This window comes from Aphis gossypii, chromosome 3 (genome assembly GCF_020184175.1).
Source record: "Aphis gossypii isolate Hap1 chromosome 3, ASM2018417v2, whole genome shotgun sequence".
NCBI classification, from domain to species: Eukaryota; Metazoa; Arthropoda; class Insecta; order Hemiptera; family Aphididae; genus Aphis; species Aphis gossypii.
In genome coordinates this window covers 41,867,750-41,878,269 of record NC_065532.1, presented here as the reverse complement: position 1 = coordinate 41,878,269, position 10,520 = coordinate 41,867,750, and positions in this window count along the sequence as shown.

Sequence of the window (10,520 nt, the reverse complement as noted above, 5' to 3'; positions counted from 1 at the left end):
CTGCGACATAATAACAACTAATGAACCAAAAACGGCATTATCTGATGAATCAAATTAGCTTATCTAAACCTTCCTACTCCCATTAAACTTTGAGAAAAACCCATCTATTTTTGGCCCTATTCCTGTGACCTATTCTGTGTTATGATTTTGTATTATATTGTTTATAAGTATTAAGTTGTCAAATTTTCTTAATTTTATTTTCATCTATTCTACCGATTATCTAGATAAAATAAATATAATAATATTATAATAAAATAATATAATATTTCATATTATTGTAATTTATCCATATATTGTTCTTATAATTTAACAAGAACAAAACTAATTAAAATACCTAACCAATTTAGTTTAAATGTTTTGTTCTTAATAATTGTAAGCATTATTTTTTCACTGTATATAATCTTTGAAAACTAATTGAAAATCTCAGGATAATATGTATCATATTTATTACCAAAACAATATTATATGTTCTGTTAGACAAAAGACAAACCATTTATTCCATTTATGTAATTATTTATTTATTGATAAGTTATTTGTCTGATATGAATGTTGGAATATTTAAAAAAAAAAAATTCTAAAGATATTTGAAATGAAGATTGGTTAGTGAACAAATGTTTATTTTTGTTATAATGAATAGTAAGCAAAGTCAGCTTTTATTAAATATGCAACATTCATAAAATTAACAATTATACTATTTTAGGGTGTCGGTTGTTTATTTAAGAACATAAATTCAAACAATTTCTAGTTACATTGTAAGGGAAACATTTGAATACGATTTACGCTGTAGGAAATAAATCAAATCAAATTATTCTAGTGATCCGAAACCATATTTCAGGAAAAAAGGTTTAAGAACCATGATTTGTAGAATTCTAAATTTTGTTTATTTTTTTTTTTTCATATGAAACTAGAATAATTTATTTAAGTTATATTGGACTTCGATTTTTAAATTTTCTCTAAAATACCAGGAACACACATTTACAAATACTCAAATGTGTGTGAATATTTTGATGTTTATAAGTTATAAGTTATAACAATTTCTAAGAAAATCAGAGTGGTTTGCAATCTACAGAAAGTCACCGTCTTATTATAAAAAAAAAATTATCAAAATTTTACGTTTCCGCAATGTGTATTGGAACTTTTCAAGAATAATTTATATTAGAAAAAATGTCTTTTGATAAATAAAAAAAAATCATTGTAATACATTATTTGCAAAATACGAGAACTTGGATAAATGCTATTAATTAAAACACAACTCAATAACTTCAAACAATAAAAATTAAACATACTATACTACTTTAATTCGCTAATACATCGCGTGTATATTATAATAAAATATTATTATATTATTATGACTCAGTTACTCGAGGGTGCTGTTTTGGGGAAAAAAAAAAAGAAATAACAATTTAAATTATTTGAGTTTAACAGTATTGTTAATTATCACAATAATAATATTTTGGCATCCTAAAACATAAATTATTATCCAATATTGCTTAATGGATATTGAATGCAATTGAATGCAACGATAATCATTGCGATATTAAATTTTACATCATGATAAAATTTTCTATCAAATATTTAAAATTTGTTTAAAATTTATAAATATTTTGTTATTTCATACTTTCCGCTTACAACATTTTGTGTTCATCATTATTTTCACGTACGCTCGTTTAAATGAATTTTTTATTTACATATCTGATTAGTTTTAATAATGTATTCTTTAATTTACGCACCAACAAGCATAATAATATTATAATAGCAAATTGTGACCTCGATAATGTATGCACTAAATACTTGATTAGGTATGTAATACATGAACGTTCAAAAAAATTTACATCAATTTCGTGAAAATTATTTCTGTAAATACTTACACACATGTCGTCATAATATGGCGTATAATATTGTTAGCGTTATTATTATATAGGTAAATATATAAAAGTATACAGTTTAATTGTAATGTTATATCATCGGTAAAACGGTAGATAACACAACTATCGAGTTCATTACATAAAACACCTATCAGCAATCCGAAAATCGGAAAGCTTTGTGTACTAACTATAGGGGTACACTTTCAATGAAAAAACTGAAGGTGCTGAAGCCACTCAATTTTTTTTGATGATATCTTGTGGTTGTGAATACCTATTACTATTAAAATCTAAATTAATATACAAAAATGTGAGGGTAGATACTAATTTCAATTTCAAAATTAGAGATGCTAAGTACATCAAAGCCCCTAGCCCAAATGAACCACATACGCGTAGATGTTACACGTCATAATTCAAACACTTGAAACTATTCTTGAAACAAAAATTTGTAACATTTTTCAGATTGGCTCTGTTTTCAAGTTTTGGTTTAACACTTGCGGGCATTTTCACAGCTCGACTCGGAATCTAAAAACCAATGGATAATAAGTATATAATATTGTTATGTGGATATTGGATACATCGTATACTGTCAGAAACTTTGAACTGTGATCGTAATGTAGATCTGTGCATAGTTTTCCCCACAGTTTTCACAGTTATGCTGTTTCCCAGTTTATTATTATTTTTACTAATTTAATAAATTATTAAATTTATCTATAATTATAACTAAATAGTAAACGGTGGGGTATTATAATTTATAAATCTAAGAACTGAAATTTTATATGACATAGTAGGTATACATAGGGATGGCCAAACTTTTTTTAAACATCATCTACTAAAAATATACTTCGCCTTTGAGGAGTGACTTCCATAGAAAATTGTTTTTATTATTGAATAAATAGAATTATTAAGAAATATATAAAGCGCGTGACCCTAAAAATAAATTCTAACCTGATCGACTTTGAAATTTATAATGAATTATGGAACATGTTAAAAACGTATTTTTAAAAATTTTAGTATTTTTATATTAAGTTAATTCACCCAAGGCCGTAGGTAGAACAAATTTTTGGGAAGGGAGGGCTTTGTGGAACTATGCAAAATCGTTAACAAATTAATCGATAAGACCTAAAAATAATTGATTAGTATTTAGTACCTATAACCGATTTATATTTTTAATTGTTTAATTCTCATGGTAACGTTAACCTAACTTAAATGGTTAAAAAAAAATGATGTGCCTAGCCTAAAAAAAAAACAAACACATTGTACACACACACACACACACACATACGTGTTAAAATTAAAAATTAATTTAATTTTAACTCCTTTAAAGAGTTCAAGTTATTTTATAAATTATGAGTTTCACTAATGTTCAAACTTAATTTATAAAAAAAAGATGTCATTCACTAAATATAAATGCCAACGCAATGAATGTGCATTCACATTTACGAACGCATTCTTTCCGAACACTGCTCTATGTGCATCTAATTATGAGAATTATTTTTGTATTTGTTCGTGCTCATCAAGTCTTATCTTCTTTCTACTAGTACCTAAATATATATTTCTAATGCAGTTTTTTTATCTTAGTTTTAGGTTTGGATAATATAGTTTTGAATCTATTAAATCTGTAAATAATGTAACTAATGTATCTAATATAAAGTAATGATAAGTCTGATATTAGAAAGAAAAAGTTTGATGTTTAAGTGCCAATTGTAACTTTCATTTATTTGGTCTCTTCATAAAATGTAAATGTACACATATTTTGGTATTGTTTTTTTTTAACAAATTTAACTTGATTAACTGGTTAGTTCAGTGTGTCCAATACTATACCAATTCCACTATCTCGGTTTAATATAAATTACTGTGACATCTATTATTCAAATCTATAAGTAAGAAAAAAATTGATTTTGTTTTCAATTCGAACAATAAGTTTGCCATTCTCTTTAAGAACACTTAAAAGAAATGTATTTTTTAAAGGTACCGTCTGAGTTTCGTTTTTTACTCATTCTCTCGCATTCCTTTAATATTCAACCACACTCTTCATTATTTCTAATTTTGATACAACGATTATGGTAATAATAATTCTAGGTTTTTTAAGAATTTTATACACTTTTTTTCATCGTGAATAATATGTCGATATAAGTATCCTAATGTAGCACTCATAATAAAAACCACAATTTTACTAAAACTTACAATAATGCCGTATTTAAAGTTTAAACTTACTAAAAGACTAAAACTCACTACACGCGAGACCGCAACTGAATGTCGAAAAGTTTACATTCATTACACATAATATTAGGAAAATACATCAAGTCTGTATCTCTATGCCGTGCATAGCCAAAGAATACGCACATTGGTCCGGTAAAGATTATCAATAGGAAGTCGCGCATTTAACCGGTGCCAATATATTTTATTCTTAAGTGGTGATGAAGTTATGGTGTATATTATAATCTATAATGAAATAAAATACTATTTCAATAAATAATGTTCAAATCAAATCTATGTGGCTCTTTCCTACGAAAAAGTTTTCGACCCGTAGTATAGGTATAAACTATAGGTCGTTAAGTAGTACACAACAAAGAATGGAAAAGTTGAATGGATTTATATTTGAAATTTATTTTGTTTATTTTAGATGACATGTGACACGTTTGGGGTCGTTACGTAATCAGCTATACCAATAATACTGCAAGAGTGTTGATGCAGGATTCACGTACAAAATGTAAATTTAATTTTTAATAAATTTAGTCGATTTGTGAACAATAACAAAATTATTGTCCTATAATTTATTAGTTATTATTCATTACAATATCACAATGCGTTAGCAATATAATATTATGATGCAGCTGTAGGTAAGTAGAAAGTTATAATTTCTTAGTTTTATTTGAAATTTATGATAAAACTTTTATTGGATATATTTACGACGCATTTACAACGTTCACCAAAGCAGGTTACATAATATAGCTACCTATATCTACTCGCATACTATATATGAGAATCTCATAAAAAAAATGTTATGCGCTTTGAAACATTAAAAAAATAATGTAATATTACTATATTAAATATACCTACATGATTTGTATATTATGTAAAATAAAATCACACTAAACATAGTTACACAGAGGACATAAGTGGTACTAGACATGTGTTGTGTTATTTAAAACAAATAGAATTAAAAATAAAAATAAATCACTTAAAAGAATAAATAAGCACATACATACCAGTTTTTTATTTTGAGCGAAGAGATGAATGTATTGCTTGTCATCACAATTTGAAGCATATCCAATAATAATGTTTTAATCTTTCATTTTAAGGATAGTTTTGGATTGAAAATCGAATCTAGTTGTCACTCTAGGAATCAAAAAATAAAAACTTTTAGTACTTTTCAAAACTAATCGGGAATAACCAAAAACAAATTAGCAAAAAATGGAATATTTTTATGTAAAACCAGTTTTTGATAAAATTTACTTGTGAAAAATTATTATAACAACATTTTATCAGAATCTCCAAAATATCGAATTGGTCCAATTTTTTACCACTTTTGAAGCTGAATATCTGTACATTTTCTTTACTATAAAAAAACATAGATCGTTGTTAAAGGAACACATTATCTCCCTAATAAAAATTATGAAGCTGTTTTACCGACCAATAATATTCCTAATAAAACAATATTATTAACATCGAAGTACACATCAATTAGTTTATTATAATTAAAACAATGAATAAAATTCATAAAGAGCGATAAAAATAAAAATTGTCTTCTTTTTTTGTTGAATTTAAGTTTTTTTTATCTAATATTAATCAAAATGTCGATACTATAACTGATAATAAGCAGTTAAGTCTTTAAGCATCTACTTATGATTTCTTAGATTTATTGCCGAAGGTTCGGTGTTAAATAATTTAATCGGAAATATCTTTCTGGGCTATAGTTTCCTTATGAAGCAACAAGTCACGTAGTCATTTAATCCATTCTGTGATCATATAGCCACAGTGATGGTCACATAACACACTCTTAGAAGGAAAGACATTTGTCTGCGAGTTTCAGAAATGTAGTAACTCTAGACACAAAAGAAACAGTTCTGATATACATATACGGTTACCGGAAGATGAGAACAGTGTAAGTGTTAAACTGGTATTCATATCAATATTATGTTGATGTTTTCTACGTTTCAAGACACGAGACTAAAGCACCAGATTCATTTTAAGATTCCAAACTCACCAAACTATGAACGCTTCAATGAAACTTTCAATATTATTTTGATATATACAGTTATTATTTATTACAATACATAATAAAGCTTAACAAGTTAGACTATCAATTGGTCTATATTAAAATGTTATTAGGTATAGGTGGTAATATTTTTAATTAATATCATTGTATTATATAGATATATATTATTTAGATACATTTTTATACTATAAAAAATACGTCTATCCATAATCGTTTATCTACGCCAAGTCGCCAAACAGCAACAACACATTTTAATATTTTATAACACTTATATTAACGATAAATTATAGTAATTTGTAAATTATTTTCATTTTAAATTATTAATATTAAAAAAAAAAAAAAACATGTTTCGTTGATAACAAAATAGTGCCAAAATTTAACTGTACCTCTTAATTGGACTTTTCCATTTGTCAAAGACACAAATATGCTACATTTGTATGCGAATCTAGTTTTTAGAAAAATAAATTTTATGTTTTTGTTGTAACTTAAAAATAAATAACTTCGGAGATAATATTATTTTGTAATATAGAATTCATACATTTTTTTTAAATATTTATACCTAAAGTTTGAAATGTAATACAAGGTTCTTATAAGTTTTACTCACAAGAGTTATAGAAAAAACTAAAAAGTTAAGCATAATTCCACAAATATTTTTTACGAGTGATGGAAATTCAAATGTTGGTGGAAATGTGGAATTGAATATTCAAGTGAAAAATAACTATTTTTCATCAAATGATTATACATTTTTTTTGTAATTCAAAAGTATTAGGAGAACGGAGAAACTTACAACATTCCACTTTTAATTAAAATATCTTTTTCTAAACACATTAAAATATTTATGTTAAATGTAAATTATTTATAGGAATTAAAAAAAATAATTAAGTGTTGATAAAAATGTCCAGGCTTGTTTAACGAGCTTGAAAATGCTCTGTGAAAATGTTTAACTATGTATGTATGTTACAGTTAAAGTGTTGAATTCCGTTATTTTATGAATTACCTACAATTACGACAAAATAATACATGAAAATCATATTTTAACTACCTAGTTATTCTATACAGTAATAGTTTGATTTTCGTCAAAGTATAGAATACATTTGAATTTAAAATGTATTATATTATTTTATTTATTTTAAATTGAATTAATTATTTATTTATACACACAAAGCTACTATTGCATTTAGAGTTGTACAAAATAACTTATTTTTTCCCACAAACAAAATGAACACACATGACTATAAAACTATTACTAAACTAGATAATCATAAAGTAACACGAAAAACGTATATGAACATTGCCTATTGGCAGTTAAGCGATAATTTATATTTTACCCGAATAGACCGAACCAAGATGAAAGATAAGACTTCGCACGGGCGACCCAACGTTATCGGTGAACAGTGATGATATTTCGTACAATTTGACACATTAACGAAGTGATGCCAGATAATTTATAAAATAACTAGTTAAAGTATAAATTATATACATCACCTACACGTTTTAGTTACTTCATATATTACCTAGGTACCTATTTCATAAACACTATCTGATTAAAATAACTGTAATGTCTGTAACACATACATTTTTTAAACATTGAAAATTACGTTGAACAATTATTTGATGTTATCACTTGTGCATGTGAAACAAAAACAAAAAAAAAATTTTAATGTACTTATTTGTTGATAATAATAATTTGAATATTGTTTTCATTTTCATAAGTCGATCATTCCTTACCTAACCAATCTTTGATGGATATTTTTATTCGTTTGTTAATTTATTAATAATTAAAGAATATAGGTAGTTAATTACTAATGAAGTATATTTTTTAATTTAATTTTTTAAAACAATTTTAATTTACTTATATCACATCAATAAATTAATAAGGTCATTGTTGAAGTATAAAACAAATAACTTATTACTCGATTTACTTTACTACTTTAACTGCTATATTATTAAAAAAATATTTCTACTTATCCGTAAAATATATTATTACAGAGTTTATAATATTGCACCACATAAAGTTTTAGAATAGATCATCTTTGTAAATCTACTAAAAACTTAAATTGTAAGAAAATCAAATTAATAAATAATAAAATTTAAAATTCATAAATTGATAGGAAAGATTATGATTATGATTTGATGATTAAATATATTTAACTTTATTGTATTATATAGGTATTAAATTTTCCATGTTATTATAAATTTTTATGATATTTTTTATCACTAACCGGAATTTTGAATATTACAATGGTATATAATTAAAGTGACGATCATTACTACTTATAACACACAACCCTATTGTAATTTTTTACATTTTTAATACAATGCAATGCTAAACAGTCAATTGGGGCTATTATAATAATATTAATAATATCCTACAGCAATATGTGAAATAAATTAATATATTATTTTGCTTAATAAAAATATCAAACTCATTATTGATTTTAAATATAATATTAGTGAAATACTAAAATGATTCTAGTTAAAGAATATATTTTTGTTGGTTTTGTTTTCGTCTCAAAAGAACAAATTAATTTTATACCTAACTTACTATTGGTAAATTAAAAAGTACTTAAATTTTTTCAAAAATAATTAATTTTATTATTCTAAATTATCGATGATTTGTATTATATTTTTACTACGATGCATTAATTGTTTAATATTACAGGGAACATTTCGATTAATAGTCAACACAATTCACCAATGTAAGAACACAAAAGATCTACCAATTAAAGTAAATTTATATTTGAATAAAAAGTCGTCCATAATTTATTACAGAATTCAAAGGTAATTTTACATAAAGAGTACCTTTTGAAGATTCATTACTAGAAATTGAATTTAAAAAAATATAATACTTTAGTTAGCAATAGAAGTTTTTGTACAATAATATATATGGTATAAAGATATTTCTTATACATTAATATTCTCTCTTTTTTTTAAAATTGGATTTACTTTAAATGCTTAAGTGGCATATATATTTTATATATTACTTTTCAATGTGTACTGATGACAAGAGGTTTAATTTTTGTATTCTTACTAAAACTATTGTATAGACCCCTTATATTATTGTATATTTTCTTACCACTCCCACAATTAAATAAATACATTTTCTGAAAGTTATTATAAAGTTCAATTTTCTAAACGTTAAAAACATTTTAAATATTACTTTATTTAACCATGCACAAGCAAATTGCACTATTTATAAAATTGTAAATATAAATTTAATTAGTAAAATTCAGTTATAGATTTAAATAGAGTAATGAGTATGTATTATTTGTAAAGAGATGTATAGTTTTAATTGTTATACGTGTTTTGAATCATTGAGAATACTTTTTAAGCCTAGTACCTCAGTTTTAATATATAGTGGTTATTATAAAATATTTATGGTATTTAAGAAGTATTTATAGAATTTTTTTATAAGAATTTATTATAATAATACAATTTTTGTTTGTAAGTAAAACAAACTTTACAATTAATAACCAGGCTCATATATTATAATAGTTGTTGTTGTTGTACTTAGAATAACGAAAATATACATGCACACAATTGTTTCATTAACATGAAGTTAGATTTTGTGCAAATTGGAAATTTACAATTTTAAACAACTATTTAAGTTATTTTGTTGGAATTCAAAAAAAATATAAACTGTTTAAATTTTTCTGAATTATACATACATTATACAGTGGAATTTTCAAAATAGTTAAAATTTAATTTTAACTATTTACATAATCAAAACTATTTATGTCGATTATAACTTATAGGTTATAAGTTCATCAAAATAACATTATAATATGAAATTATACTAAAATCGAAATTGAAGATCATCCAAAGTAAATTTTTTTGAAGACAAAGTATATAGTGTAGTACTAAATTTAAAAGCTTGGGAAAAATAAACACAAACTTGACTTAATTGATACTAAAATAGTTACATTCTATACATCTTAAATACTTAAAAAATATAATTTTAAAAATATATTTTTCTACTAAAATAATTCAAATATCATCTTAGTTTTATTTATTTATTATTATTATTATTTTTTTTTAGGTGAGAGGTTATTTAAAAGAATATTATGAATATTTAAAGATATACCTGTAATAATCTTGGAGTTTAACTAGTGGCTATAGACACTAAATTCTATTATTTACTTAGGTAACCAATTATGCCTGTTTTAAAGCAAAATTAATCACCGGAAATGCTTGGTATACACTTCTAAAAGCTTTCAATGTTCCATCTGGAAACAGTAGTTAATGTAAAATGACAATGAAAATTTTTAATAATTTTAATATTTACAATTAATGTAGTAAAAATCCAAATACAATAATGACATTGATTATAAATACTTATATTATAATGCTTATAATCAACAATAATGGTTAATAACAGTTTAATATATTTTTAAAACATAAAGTCATATAAATTACTCGTGTAATCTGAAATAAAA